This window comes from Rattus rattus, chromosome 6, assembly GCF_011064425.1.
Source record: "Rattus rattus isolate New Zealand chromosome 6, Rrattus_CSIRO_v1, whole genome shotgun sequence".
In the NCBI taxonomy this organism is placed as follows: domain Eukaryota; kingdom Metazoa; phylum Chordata; class Mammalia; order Rodentia; family Muridae; genus Rattus; species Rattus rattus.
This window is the reverse complement of record NC_046159.1, coordinates 87060211-87074603: the sequence shown is the minus strand read 5'-3', so window position 1 is coordinate 87074603 and position 14393 is coordinate 87060211. Positions and strand designations below refer to the sequence as shown.

The 14393-nt window shown below is 43.6% G+C and overlaps 1 pseudogene; it reads left to right on the top strand.

Annotated features, from left to right (window-relative positions):
- The first annotated feature begins 2058 nt into the window (after nt 1-2058).
- LOC116904371 lies at nt 2059-2548 on the top strand (annotated as a pseudogene).
- Nucleotides 2549-14393: the final 11845 nt, after the last annotated feature.

Here is a 14393-nt window from a genome sequence, read left to right as displayed (position 1 = left end):
AACTCTAGGCATCACCCAGTTCCTTCCATTTGAGCAGAGAAGAGAAATGAATGCAGAAAAGGTCGGATGGTGTTTGCAAGACCCACCACTCGTTAGAAGCAGAGCGCAGGTTGAAGGCCCATCAACGCTGAATTCTGAACACGGTCCTGATGATGGCTGCTCATGGTTCCCATGTGTGTCTAGGATGGTGGGACTAGAAAAAGCTGTCTGGGTTGGTAGCTGCGTGTAGAAGTAGAATGCAAGGAGTCATCTAGGCACGCTCTTCCTGTGACTGGAGTTGTTCAGGTCAGAGTGCAGGCCCCGGTGACCCTTACAAGCCGGGTTTGAGCACTGTCCTCAATAGAGAGAAGAAACAGTGAAAAGCAGAGAAAGGAGATTAAGTCTGTGAGGCCACATCGAGAAGAACAGAGTTCTAGTGACTTCCCCAAGTCTATCTTAAGAGTGCTTATCTGAGGTTGAAGTTTAAATGCAGGGCATGAAGTATACATTACTGAGCAATCCGAGTTTCATCCCATCCATCATGGTCTGGGCTCCAGTCTCTCTGAAAGGTGGTCCAACAAGATGTCAACACTGTGTGGTCCCGCTCTTCTTAGGAGACGAGTTCTTCCTCTGGCTGCCTGAGACTCCGAAGGAAATTGCAATTCCTATGGGACCATTGTGTCACTAGTCTGACCCCAGCAGGCTAGACACGAGTATCTCCCTTTTCTCCTTCTAGGTTCCTTACATTCACATATGTGGCTACCTCGGCCTCCATCAGCCGGAATGCTCAGCCAGCACCATTATTATGTCACCTTGCAGGAGGAGAAGCATGTGCCTGTAGACCAGCAGTTCTCAGCCTGTGGGTCTCAGACCCGTTGGCAAACCTGTCCCCAAAACTATTTACATTACAATTCATAGCAATAACAAAATTACAGTTCTAAAGCAGCAGCAAAAATAATTCCCTGGTTGGGTGGGTCCCCACAACATAAGAAACTATTAAAGGGTCACTCACTGCATTAGGAAAGTTGAGAACCACCACTGTAGTCGGTCTGACAAGGCCAGCCATTAAATTCAACAGGTTTTGTTCTACGCAGGGTATCCTGGGCTGGCCTTGAACTTGCCAAGTAGCTGAAGATGAACTTCTGATCTTCCAGCTTCCACTTTTCAAGTGCTGGGATAGCACCAAGGTACCGCTGTGTCCTGTTTGATCTGTGGTTGAGATTGAACCCAGGGCCTTGCTAGGAGCCCAGTGCTCTGTAGGCTCCCTATTAACTAAGCCAAATCTTCGGCCCATCAGCATGGTTCTGAGCGTTTAGATATTATTCATTTGGCTACCATCTATCATGTGTTATCCAGAAATCTCTATGGAGCGCCAGCAGTGCGTGAAGTGCCACACATTCAGTGGTGACAGGCACAGCTGGGCTGTATATTTTGAAAATATGGAGACTGCCAAGTTATTTTACTTGCCCCATAATCTTTCTGTGGAGTCTTTGGCTAATCTGAATGACAGACAAGGTCACTAGCATATTTCTCGTCCTTGTTCTTTCAATTTGGTATCTCGTGCTAGTTGGGCAACTAGCAAGTCTAGGAGTTGACCCATGAACCTAGTTAGTGAGGGTCAGCCTATTTCCCCTTTGGCTATCATTGTTCTAGAAGAGAACAATCTAGAAGAGAGTCAGATACAATGAGGATCCGAATGGGGTACTTAGGAAAGCTACCTTTTCATCCTGAAAAGGTACGGAGATAGAACAGTCCTGACATCCTCTAACATCCAGATTCCTACTTTGGACGTATCATGGGATGCCTGCTGTTGTGGTAGCCATCTGGTAGCCAGCAGGAGGAACAGCTCATAGATAGGAGGATAGCACACATGGAAACAGAGTTCTTAAAGAGAATTTTTAAAGCTAGCAAATCCACTCTGAAACCACTCTGCCATCTGACTTCATCACATTCAAATGATGGTGTCACTTAGTTGATCAATAGCCTCGACTGAAGAACTGGAATAGTGTTTATAAATATGGATATAAGGTATTTTCCCAAGATTCTTTCTTTCTCTTAGCCATCTTTACCCCCGGCAGGCCGACATCTGTCACCATGACAGTCGAGCCATGCAGTTTAAGCAGGTACAAGATCTACCCGGGACACGGGCAGGACTACCCCAGGACCTACGAGAAGGTTTTTCACTTTCTTAATGCAAAATGTGAGTCCGCGTTCATCTCCAAAAGGAATCCTCGGCAGATAAACCGGACTGTCCGGTACAGAAGAAAACACTGGAAAAGGAAGTCGGAAGAAATTCAAAAGAAAAGAGCCCGCCATGGCCCTGCACTCGAATTCCAGCGAGCCGTCACAGGTGCGTCTCTAGCTAATGGTCAAGAGGACTCAGAAACCAGGAGTCAGGAAAGCTCAGCGAGAGCAGGGTAGCAGGGCTGCCAAGGAAGCAAAAGGGGCTAAGCAGGCATTGAAGAAGACAGCAATGGCGGCTGCCAAGGCCCCCACAAAGGCAGCCCCTAAACAAAGGATCATGAAGCCTGTGAGGGTCTCTGCTCCAAGAGTTGGTGGGAAACTCTAATTTGGTAGACCAGAGTTTAAAATAAAGATCTGTCTTTAACTCTAAAACAAACAAACAAGTCCATCTTGATATAACACCAGGAAAGGCTTCATTTCCTTAAACTTTCCTCTGTCCTTGAGTTTTTCTTACTTTTTAGAATCCTGTCATCCTCCTCCCATCTCTGTGAACTTATTTTCCTATAGTATGCTTCGGCTGACTGTCTTGTGAGATGTTATCTGAAGCTGCCTGTGGCCTTATCTCCAGTTTCCTGCCTAAACTATCGTTCTGCCTAGGATCACTGAGCTAGGAGAGGCTGTTTGCAGTTAGGGGGAAAAGCTGAAATGTTTTCAACACAGTAACGGGCTTTTCCTCCCCCTCCGTGACGTGGATATAAGCTAGATTAGATCAGATTAAAAGTAGATAAAGGCAGATTTATTAGACACTTTGTTCTTTTAATTTAAGTTGCCATTATATTGACAAAAGTTGTTTATACTTCCTTGTACTTTGAAAAGCCCATGTACAAATCCCATAGCAATTCTATAGTTGGTCACTTATGTCCGCACTGCCCCACCTCCATTTTTAAGGGTCTTGATCTTTACTAACAAGATTTTCATCTCAATGGCATTGTTTGATTTTGGTCTTCTTCTGTTCCTCTACTTTATTAAAGTATATTTATAATAGTTTTTATAAAACTCTTAACAGCTAATTCTGTGGTCAGTGTCATGTTTTGTTCTCTTTCTTTGGGTTGTTTTTTCATTAGGATATGAGTATTACCCTTCCATCTCTTCATTTTGCATATGTAAGTTCTCTCTTTCTCTCTCTGACACACACACACACACACACACACACACACACACACACACACTCCTGCACAACCCATTGAGTCAAGTTTAATGTTATTTATGTACTTGTGTTTATGGCTGACCAATTGAGATTAGACAACCTACCCGGAAGCTCATGGAGGATAAAGACTGATTCCTCTTCTCTCAGTAGCCATTAACCACCTAGGGGTAGGGTCTGGTGAAATCTCCCCTGTTCACATTGCTGTGTGACTGATGTCGTCATTGTATGGATCTTGTTTAGGCAATCACATTGTTGAGATGTCATCAGTATGGCTTTCTTGCCATGTCCAGAAGACTCTATTTTGCACCAGGCACCCTGGTCCTCTAAATTTACAACCTTTCCAACCACTCTGTTGCAATGTTCCTGAGCCTTTGTGGGGGTAGACGTAGCTATTGAGGCCGGACACCCCACGGTTACTTGGTCTCTTTACTTTGACCAGCTGCGGATCTCTCTCGCTCCTTCCATATGGTGCACAAAGAAGCACCTTTGAAGAGAAGAAAGACCTACCTGTTTTTTAAAAGTAACCAGTTGGGAGCGATTTGTGCTGCCCATATATTCCTTAGTGTCAGGCCATCCACAGGGGCATTGTCATCCTGGGACCATACCCTTAAAGAAAACTGACTGTGCCTCTCCGTGAGCTGTCCATGGCTCCTCTGTTAGAGGTGGGACTCATGAGCTCCTCCCCACGCCATTGACTGGCTTGATCTTGTGCAGCTTTTGTATGGATGACCATAGCTGCTGTGAGTGAAGTGCAGTGGTTCTGTCATGTCCAGAGACACTGCTTCACTGGTTCCCCAGACCTCTAGCTCTTATCATCCTTCTGTCTTCTCTTCTCTTCCTTGGTGGTCATAAGTTATATGTCTCTTGTCTTGAAGACTTTAGGAACCTTTACTGGGTCATGTTAGCTTGTTTTCTAAAACACTGTATACATCTCCTCTCCAGCCAGCAGTGCACAAGTGCTTTTGTTTCTACTTCTTTACTCATAACGGCTTCCAGACTATAGAATTTTGCCAATTTGGTAGACATTTTCCTATCTGTGGAAACTGTTAGTTTTTCTACATGTCCATTGTTCCCACGCCCTCCACCCACCACATATGGAAAGAAGAACTGCACTCTCTGGTCCCTCGTGGGTTTATGTGATTTGTCTTGGCCAATGACTGTGGCCACTACCAACTTAGAGCAATTGCTTAATACTGTGAATATGCCCATGGCTCTTTTCCCTCTGTCGAGGAGACCTTCTACATTCTGATGAATGACCTGAGAATATGAAAAGCTTAGTGATCAGAACCATATAGGTGACCTAGCGTGGGGATTTGGTGGGAGGTGAGATTTTGTTGGTTGGGATCTTCCTGGGTGTATCACCCTGTGCTGAATACCTCATTTCTATATGTAAATGAAGCTTGGCATGTTTTGACATTTTCAGGCCTTTGTTTGTTTTGTCTTAAATGCCCATTTGTTACTTACCCGGTTTTAAAAATTGAAAAATAATTCCTTTGGCTTTCTCTAAAACAGGAGACATATTAGATTCTCTGCTTCTGTTGATTACTTTGTTTTGAATTTCTTTATGCAATGCGTGGTTTTCCTTAGACTTCTGGTTCTTAAACTACACTTTCTTATTGCATACGCCAGAGGCTATTGGTTGTGTTTTACTAGATGGAGATGTTGTCAGACTGCCTTCTAAATATCTGTGCTTATAACCAAGGGTCAGCGCTGCTCTCAGCCTGTATCGGAGACGCCTCCTGTTGTTGTGGGAATGGGCTAATGCAGAGACTCACAACTGGTTAAAGTGCAGAGAACAGGTGGGGAGCTTGGGGCTAGATGGGACATCTGTATCGTCCGCCCAGGAGGGATCACTGAAGAGGGGCCAGGAGAATAGAGATGTGTGCCACACAAAGGCATCTTCCGTATGTCTGGACTCATCACAGTTGTGTTTACCGCCACAGGACCTGCACAAGCTTGGCAAAGCAGCACTTCATAATGGATGGGGGAGTGGTCCATAAGCCCCCCTTTTTCCTAAAGAGCTATTTGGAGGTAATTGTTGCTGGGGAAGGGAGTGCTTTTTTCTTCATTGGAGTGGCCACTGAAAAATTTTCCTGTCCATTCTCCAGTCAATGACCTCCTGCCTATGCTCATGCAAACACGGTAGCGAAACTCACATACAGGAAAGGTCACATACACAAAAATGGCTTGTTAGAAAAGGGGGTTCCAAAGGGAAAAGAAGTGGGTAAGAGGGGATAACAGAGGTAAAATTATTAGAATTCATTATAGGAATGTGTGAGGCTGTCAAAGAATAAAAATAAATTTAAAAACAATTTTAAAAGAACACTTTAAACACATGTCTTAGTTGGTGTTCTATTGCAGTGAGGAAACACTATGGCCATGGTAGCTCTTACAAAAGAAAGCATTTAATTGGAGCTGGCTTATAGGTTTAGTTCATTATCATCATGGCCAGAAGCACGGTGGTACACAGACTGACATACATGGAGCTTTAGAAAGAGCTGAGAGTTCTATATCCAGATACATAGGCACCAGAAAGGGAGAGACACTGGGGTTGGAATGTGCTTTTTTAAAACCGCAAAGCCCACCCTAGTGGCACCCTCTCTCTAAGTAAGGTGTATCTCCTAATCCTTCCAAATAACGCCAGTCCCTGGTAACCCAGCATTTCATCTGTGAGCTTACAGGGCCACTCTCATTCAAGCCACCACAACATGCAAAAGTAGACAAGGATCTCTGATCATGTCAGAAATACACTGCTGGGTGTATCTTAGGGTGCCTCCAGGGATGGGTGGCGCCATCCTATCAGCTGTGGCCCTGAACTGAATAAAGCTATAAAAGGAGAGAGCCTAGGAACTGATGTTCACGTCTCCATTTCCTGCCTGCAGATGCCTTGTGGTCAGCTACCTCATCTCCTGCTGCCGTGCCTTCCCACCTTAGACTCTGAGCTAAAATAAACCTCCCCTCCCTTCAGTTGCTCCTTGTCAGGCATTTAGTGAACAGCACTGAGAAAAGCAACTTGTGCAATAATGCAACATCGAACATAATCTACTATAACCTAAATAACCTTTGACTCATGACCGACCTCAATTCACCTGGAATCCCGTCTACCCCTCCCCATCCCCGGGGCATTTTGAAGCTGTGTGAGGTGGGCATATAGCTCCACGTCTACATCGCAAAGCATCAGGACTGTCCGTCGTGTCTGTACAAGTGTCTACCCACTTCCTAGTCAGTACAGAGTGCTAGGTCTCAGGTGGTACTTATAGCCAGGCATGAGCTCGAGCCGAAGTCTAGAGAGATGTCTGGCAGATATTCTTTAGGAACTTGTGGAATGGGCTTTCAGCCCACCAAAAGGAGTCCATTTTCTTGCCTCTTGCAAAAGGGACATGGAACCCTCTATCACATATGTCTGTGGCATCTATCAGCATAAAAGCCCGTGCTAGCATCCAGGCTCCCACAGTCCCTATTTACAAGTACCCGTCACTATTTCAAAGCCCCCACACTAGTATCTTGACCCTTCTCTTCTCCCCCTAAACTCCCAGGCGGGCTCCAGGTCCAGGCTCTCCTCCCCCAGATACTATCCTCCTCTTAACTGATCTTTTATTGATTTTCCACCCCACCTCACCCTTGCGAGGTCACTTCTCTCACAGATAAGCTACCTATGTCTAGTGGGTTTCATTTTTTTCTCTGCTCTGGACTCTTCCGGATGCCTATGGACATTTTCTCTCTTACCCATAATCCTCTCTCTTACCTTCACCCTTAATGGGACAGCCACCCCGGCAGGTTTTTCTTTTTTACCATTTCTCCTAGCATACAAAGACTAAAAGGTCTTCCCTTCAGTCTGAACTATTGGCTTCCAGGGAGAGCCTGTGTCTCTGTAAAGCTGGTGACAGGTGACACTTAAAGGCAATCTGTCTTCTCTATTTTATGTTTAAAATGATGGAAATAACTTAGTTTAACGTATACTCATGTTTCTAAGATATTTACTGATAAATGTGTTCTATACTTACGTGTGTGTTTACATATGTGCACCAAAGGTGAATGTGAGCTTTAAGCTTCTAAAGGGTTTGAACTGTTTCCCTGTGCCTTGTCTGAAGTAAGGGCAGCCCTAGTGATGGTCAGGACAGCGTGAGGGAAGGGCTCATGGCTTGTTTTTATAGGACGCTCTGATGGTTGTCAGAACAAACGTGTCTCATACAGAATACAATTTGGGATGTTTTGCTGTTTGACAAATTTCAGCTGTCTTCCTCTCTAGACTTTTTAGTTAATGTATTGTGGATCCAGCGCCGTCCCTTGAAAAGCATATAACTCAGGGTGTGTAGTGCCTTGTGGGTAAATGCTCTACCGTGTCCTCAGCATTGTAAAAGAACGGAGGACGAGCACTCTGCCTTCAGAGTTCTTGAATGAATCACCCGAATGAGTTGTTTTTTCATGTGTAAAGTATTTTGTCTTCCAGAATGTAACCTTGGCATTTTCATCTCTCTCTCTCTCTAACATGATGTTTTCATTGTTAGCTTAAACAATGTGTGTCATACGATGATCGACGTCCTATATTATAAAACAAAAAGTATGTATAAGGATACATACAATGTTCTGTTAATTAAATAAGGCAACTACCTTATTGTTCCGTTATCTTTCATCTATGCAGAATGGGAGATTAAGGAGGGGACACGGCACCTTGGGCTGGTCGTGGCTCTCGGTGTCCTATCACCCTGTGCAGCTGGCTTTGTCCTCAAGGCTTACTTGACACATTTGACCCAGGAAAGGTCCTCGCTTCCTTCTGACCACATTGCCCCTTTGCTATGTCTGAAACTCTTCCTGCCCCCATGCTGGGGCTGTCCGGAGAGACCAAGAGTCGTGAGTCCTTTTGATCTTTGTGTCTGACCTTGAAAAATCCACACAAGCCCATTTTCTAGAGTGGAATTCAAGGAATCCCGAGGGGTGGGGAGGCTTCTCTGCATTCCTGACCCTGGCTCCGGTGAGTTCCCTGTCCACGTCACACTCAACAATACACTGCGGGTGACACTCGCCTCACTTTTTCTCGGCTTCTATCTGGCATGTTTCTCCCTGGCCTTAGTGACCAGAACAACCCTGGTGATAAGTAGGTATGCTCCTTTATCATTTCTTTTATAATTACCATGAATAAAGATTGTTCTACTTGATGTTGAAGCTCTTCCCTTATTAACTCTGAATGCTGTGCATGTTGGTTTATCTCTGCGTCTTTCACATTTTCTCAGCTGCTCACGGGGAGACTGAAGTGTACCTGTCTTCACATTAATATGATTTTGTTCACTGAATGCGTATTTGAAGAAAAGCCAAGCATCACGATTGTATACTGACTGTTTTGAAGGAAAGCCAACAGTTATATGACAGATGCATATCTTCTTGTAATTTCATTTCTCAACTCTATGGAATAGTTCTGAGTGACTTTCTGGGATATCTAATCTCAGTGAAGGGGGACTGGTCTATGACTCCACTGATCCATTTTTCTGACAAATGCAACCAGGCTTTCTCTTACTGGCTGTTCATGAGGTGTGTCAATCAAGATTAAAAGTGCTGTGGCAGGAAACAGCTGGTCTTGCATCTAGTCCTTAGCTGCATGGTCCCCACTACTGCTTCCAGATGTCTCACTTCTTCCAGGCTATAGCAACAGCTGGTTGGTTTCCTAAGACAGGCTTCCAAATGTACTCCCAGAAAACTAAAAGCCCTTCGGCAGCCCAGAGCAGTTTACAGGACTGCAGAGGAACACGGTAAACAGGGCGGGGCTCTCTGCGACAAGGCAGTGAACATCATGGATGTGCTGTGCGTGACAGAGTTAGCCACCATCACAGTGATCCTGTCAGAGAACAGGTTGTCACTCTCCAAATAAACTAAGGGGGTAGCAATCCCAGTGGGGAACTGTTCTATCCAGAATCTTCCTCAATTCAACCCTAATCTACAAAAACAAAACAAAATAAACAAAAGTAACAACACCAAAACAAACAAAAAACCCAACTCACCAAGGATCTTCTGTGTACAGAAGTGAGTGCCAGACATTTCTTACATAGCTGAACCAAGAAGATAAACTCTAAAGCCTTACAGGATACAATGTAATCCAACCCTATAAACTAAATATCTACCAGGAGATAAATTAGCTTGACATTTATTTTAGGCTTAGCCCAGATGTGTGACGTAATTAAGGAACTCCCAATGTGTATCTAAATAATGCAATGTCATTTTGTCAATAATAACTTCCTATCTATCTAATCTATGTGACTTTATCCAATCTTATCACTTTCAAAGGTATGGAGGGTTGAAACAGAAGTCTTCCAACATACCTTCCACACGTAGTCCCTACAAATGGAGTAGCTTCCAATTCCTAGGTCTCTGGCCTCGAACTCAGAGATCTGCTAGCCTCTGCCTCCTATGATTAAAGGTGTGTAACACCTTCTGGGCCTAAGCTTTTCATGGCCACTAATGCCTCAAGAACTGGATCAAAAGCCTGTGTCTTCCAGTCTCAAGATCTGGATCACAGGTGGCCCTCCATTTCTGGATTGTAGTTCATTCCAGATATAGTCAAATTGACAACTGGAACTAGCCATTATAGCGTTAGTGTCTGAAGTTTGCCTTAGTGTGCTCTCACAATGACATTATTGTCTCTCCTGTCATTGTGCAGCCATCCAATTATCACTGGCCTTTTTTTTTTTTTTACTAAGCCCCACCCCCAAGCTATCGAATTCAGGAAATCACTAGAATCAGTTTCTTTTTCCTTGCAGTTGGAAAATGAGTTTTAAATTATTCATATTAACACCCTTCAGATAAATTGAACTTCTAGACTCTGTTCAAGAGTTTTTAAATAAAGCTTAGTTTAAGAAAAATCAATCTTTTACATTAATGGAGGCCATTTTTAACTATTAATTTTATATTAACCATTGGTTTTGACTTACAGAACTATCTCCTCAAGAATTTCAAGAACCATTAATATTAATAAGGAAAGAAGTAAAACATCACAATTTCAACCTTACAAAACACTGTCAACTTCTATTTCTGGCCATTTAACTAGCTCCCTAGCTGGCAGAGCCTTTCCCCACCCTACACATCACCTAGACTTGCTGACGGTGGCAGTATTCAAAACACTTCCTGCTACGTGCATGTCTGGACTTAGTTGAAAGTACAGGTGGTTCTAAGACCAGAAAGCTAAGCAGGACCCAGAGTAAAAGCCCTCACCAGCGTCCTCGCCCGGGGGCTGCTGCCTGGTCATGTGTCCTGAGCTCAGGCTCATCCTCATGGTAGCTCTCCTGGTCTTGCATCCCTGGTCTGATCACAACCAGCCTGGGAGGAGGAAAGAGTTTGTTTGGCTTACAGATTAAAGTCCATCACTGAGGGAAGTCAGGGCAGGAACTGAAGCTGAGACAATAGGATAATTACTCACTGCCTTGCTTCCCGTGCCTTACTCAACCTAATTTAGTTTTTAACTCAGGGCTCTCTGTCCAGGGGAAGCCTTGCCCAAAGGGGCTGGGCCCTCCCATGTCATTCATTAACTAAGAAAATGCCTCCACAGCCCTGCTTATAGGCCAGTCTGAGGGAGGCAAGTCCTCTGCTGAGGTTCCCTCCCCAGATGACACTGGTGACACAAGTGACACAACAGCTAACCAGTGCAGTAGATAAAGCCTTTATCTCCAGAGACGCTGCTTATGAAGCAAAGGGTGGTACTTCCATAGAGAGAGCGCCATCAGAACGTTCTGATACATGCGGCAATGTTCCCACAGATTATCATGAAAGGGAACAATTCCTGTGACCCGATAACATGGCAGCCACCATGATGTCATGCTGTAACTCATACTTTCATGCCTTGAAATAACCATGTAAAATCCTGGAGATGAAAATATAGTATATTTTATTTAACCGATAGGCAGATTATATTGGTGGGAGCCATCAGGAAAATGGTGAGTGTGGTTAAGAGTGAGGTGTCCACCACAGTGGGCAGGAACCTTCACACCCCCAGTCATTACTTAGTGGTCTCCTGAGGACCCGGTTTTTCTACTGTGTTAAAATAAGAGTCTTTGAATTGTGTGCTGTGTACTTAGAGGATCCATGTCTTAGACAGCAATACTTGTTTTCCTTTTGCCAGACAAGTGCAGGAATCTCAGCTGTGTTAGGTGGCATTGCCATCTGAGAGGACTCTTCAGGAAGGTTCTAGGCCTTCAGAGAGTTCTATAATCACCATCCTGACTAACCACCACTGCTACCCCCAGTTCTTAAGGAAGTGTGTTCTCTTTACTCTTTTCCTTCTCACCCAGTGCCAGCCCCACCCCAACCTCACAACTGAGTCAAAAATGGATTTTCCAGGAAGCACAGCCCAAAACTCTGAGTTTTAGGGAACAAGAACAACGTACCACCATTGCGTGCTGAAGAACTAATGAACTAACCTCAACACAGAATGTTCACAGATTGGAAGCAAAATGTCGTATACTTCCTCTAAGCCTTTTATTCTGGTGGTGGTGACAAGACGACACCTGCACTGCCAGTGTGTGAATATTGGGAGTAGGTCTGCAGGATTGAAAGAGAACACGTACACGGATCACCCGTTTTCAGAGAGTGCCACCAGGGCTTTACTGAGGTCGCCTAATATACCCATGGCAAAAGCCATGGAAAAACAACAAAGCAGGTGAAAATCTCCAACCAGAAAAAAACAGGAGAACAGGAAAAATCTGTGTTGTGGAAAGTTGCCAGCCCAATCAGGGTAAACAATTTCTTAATAACAACAAGCTGAAAGGCTGGGTGAGGGAGAAGGTTGCCATGGAAAATCCCGGGCCCAAATCAGGGCTGAGAGCAGCTGCCAAGGGTGTAAACAACTTCTTTCTATAGCAGGCTAAAAGGCTCAGCGAGGGGGAAGGGAAACACCCCAAGGTGGGGTCCAACAGTGGCAGTTTTTGTTGTTTAGCAGTAGCAACAGGACAGACATTGTAGCTTATCCTTCCTTCTTCGAAGTTATTTGTTATGAAATTTAAGTTTTCTGGTGAATAAAGAAGTACTCTCCTGGATAGGGACCTATCTACAACAACCACATATTCATTTCTCCAGTTCTGAAATCATTGGAGGCTGCTCTGTGTCCTGAAAACACAGAGCACTGTTAGGAAATAGCGTTGGTGCTGGGAAGATGGCTCAATGGGTGGAGGCACTTGCTGGTCTGAAGACCTGCGTCCAGTTTCTAGGTCCCACAAGGTGGTCTGAGAGAAGTAGGAGATGGGAGAGAAGCGACCCCTGAGAGGTTTCCTTTGCCTCTCCCACCAGGTGGGAAATTAACTTAGGTATTACAAAATTGATCTAATACCTATCTTATCTTGAAAGCATTAAAATAATTCGCAGTGTTGATTATGTGATGGGTCTTCCATTATTTACATTATTCTCTCCACTCTCTGACGTCTGATGATGTAACCTACCTTCACTTTCTGACAGTCTGATGATGTAACCTACCTTCACAGAGCCATATAGGCTCTTCTCGGCTTCCATTCTTACTGCTCTCAAGGTAGTCTGCTTCCCAAGGTTTTCTTTTCATCAAAAGATAAGATATTTCATGGTGAACTTTTAAAAATATCATGAATGGAATTTGAAATCTTTTAAAGGGACTAACGGCATGGCTGTAAAAGGAATTCAAGTAAACTGATGGAAGAAAGACTTACATTTCTAAAGCAAATAATGAGTCAAAAAAGATATCTTTGCTAAAAATGTAGACTCTTCAGTATATAGAGTTGTTGTAAACCAATAAGAACTTTGACAAACCAATCAAGGGGCCCGATTGTGAGTGATTAGGAGCTCAGACCTTAGATGTAGTTCTGGGCTCAAATCTAGGCCCTAATGTTTGGTGTTCTTTACAAGGAATGATCTATAACTTCCACGTACTTCTTAGACTTTATTTAAAACAATAGGTCATACCAAGAATGAAAAGGATCACCTTGAATCCCAGCACTCAGGAGGCAGGAGGAACTCTCTGAGTTTGAGGCCAGCTTGATTTAATGGCAAGTTCCAGGCTAGACAGTGCTATATGACACACTGCCTCAAAATAAAGTAAAATATAATAGCAATGTCATTAAGAAGAATAAGGTCCCTCATGAACAATTCCTGCTGCCGTTATGCTGACTCTAATTATTTTGACTAAACATACAAATAATTGAAACAAATTTTTGTATCATGAGTAATCAAGCATCCAAATGAATATACCAGCTAGAGAGCATTGTGCCTAATGAATCTGAATTTAAAGATTGTTAATTTTGATACATACATAGTAAGCTTCAGACTGAATGGATTGGAGACAGTTTTCCAGAAGGCAATTTAGACATTTCATCAAGGACAGCAAACATCTTTGTAGCCTTGGTTCTGGGTTGTCTCTGCTGTCCGCAGGGCAGCGGTTTGAGTGTGGTCTCCTGGGAGCATCTTTTTGAAGAAAACACTACACTTGGGACCCTGTAGACTTGTGCAGCTGGGACCTGACCTTGACTTGCTCAGTTCTCAGCAATCGAGCTTACCGATAGGAGCCACACACAGATTTAATAGGTTTATGTGTGAGGCTATTAATAGCAATTAACAGCATATTTCTTAAGAGCAAAATTTGTTAACATTGTATATTCCATTCACCAGAGGAATGATAAATGATAGGTTCATACGATATAGCGATAAAAACCATATTCAGAGATGAATAAGACAGGGGGATACACAAGTCTACTCTGAAGCAAAAGTGGCTTCCTCATCACCCCCAACTTAAAAGAATAAAACCTTAATCAATAGAAAAATCACATAATTTGGAAATATTAAATAAATAATCAGATACTAATAATTATTAACACCGTGATGAGGTCCCAACACAGTTTTATCCCTGTGAATGTTCCAACAAAATGTCAACTTCAGAAACCCTAGTGCTGAGCTTCAGATCCCCACAGTGGGGAGAACGACGCCACTGGCCAATAGTAATGAGAATATGACTGATATTTTTAGAAAGATATCGATGTCTAAACTCCAAAATGCACATAGGAAACTCGAATTACTTCATAAA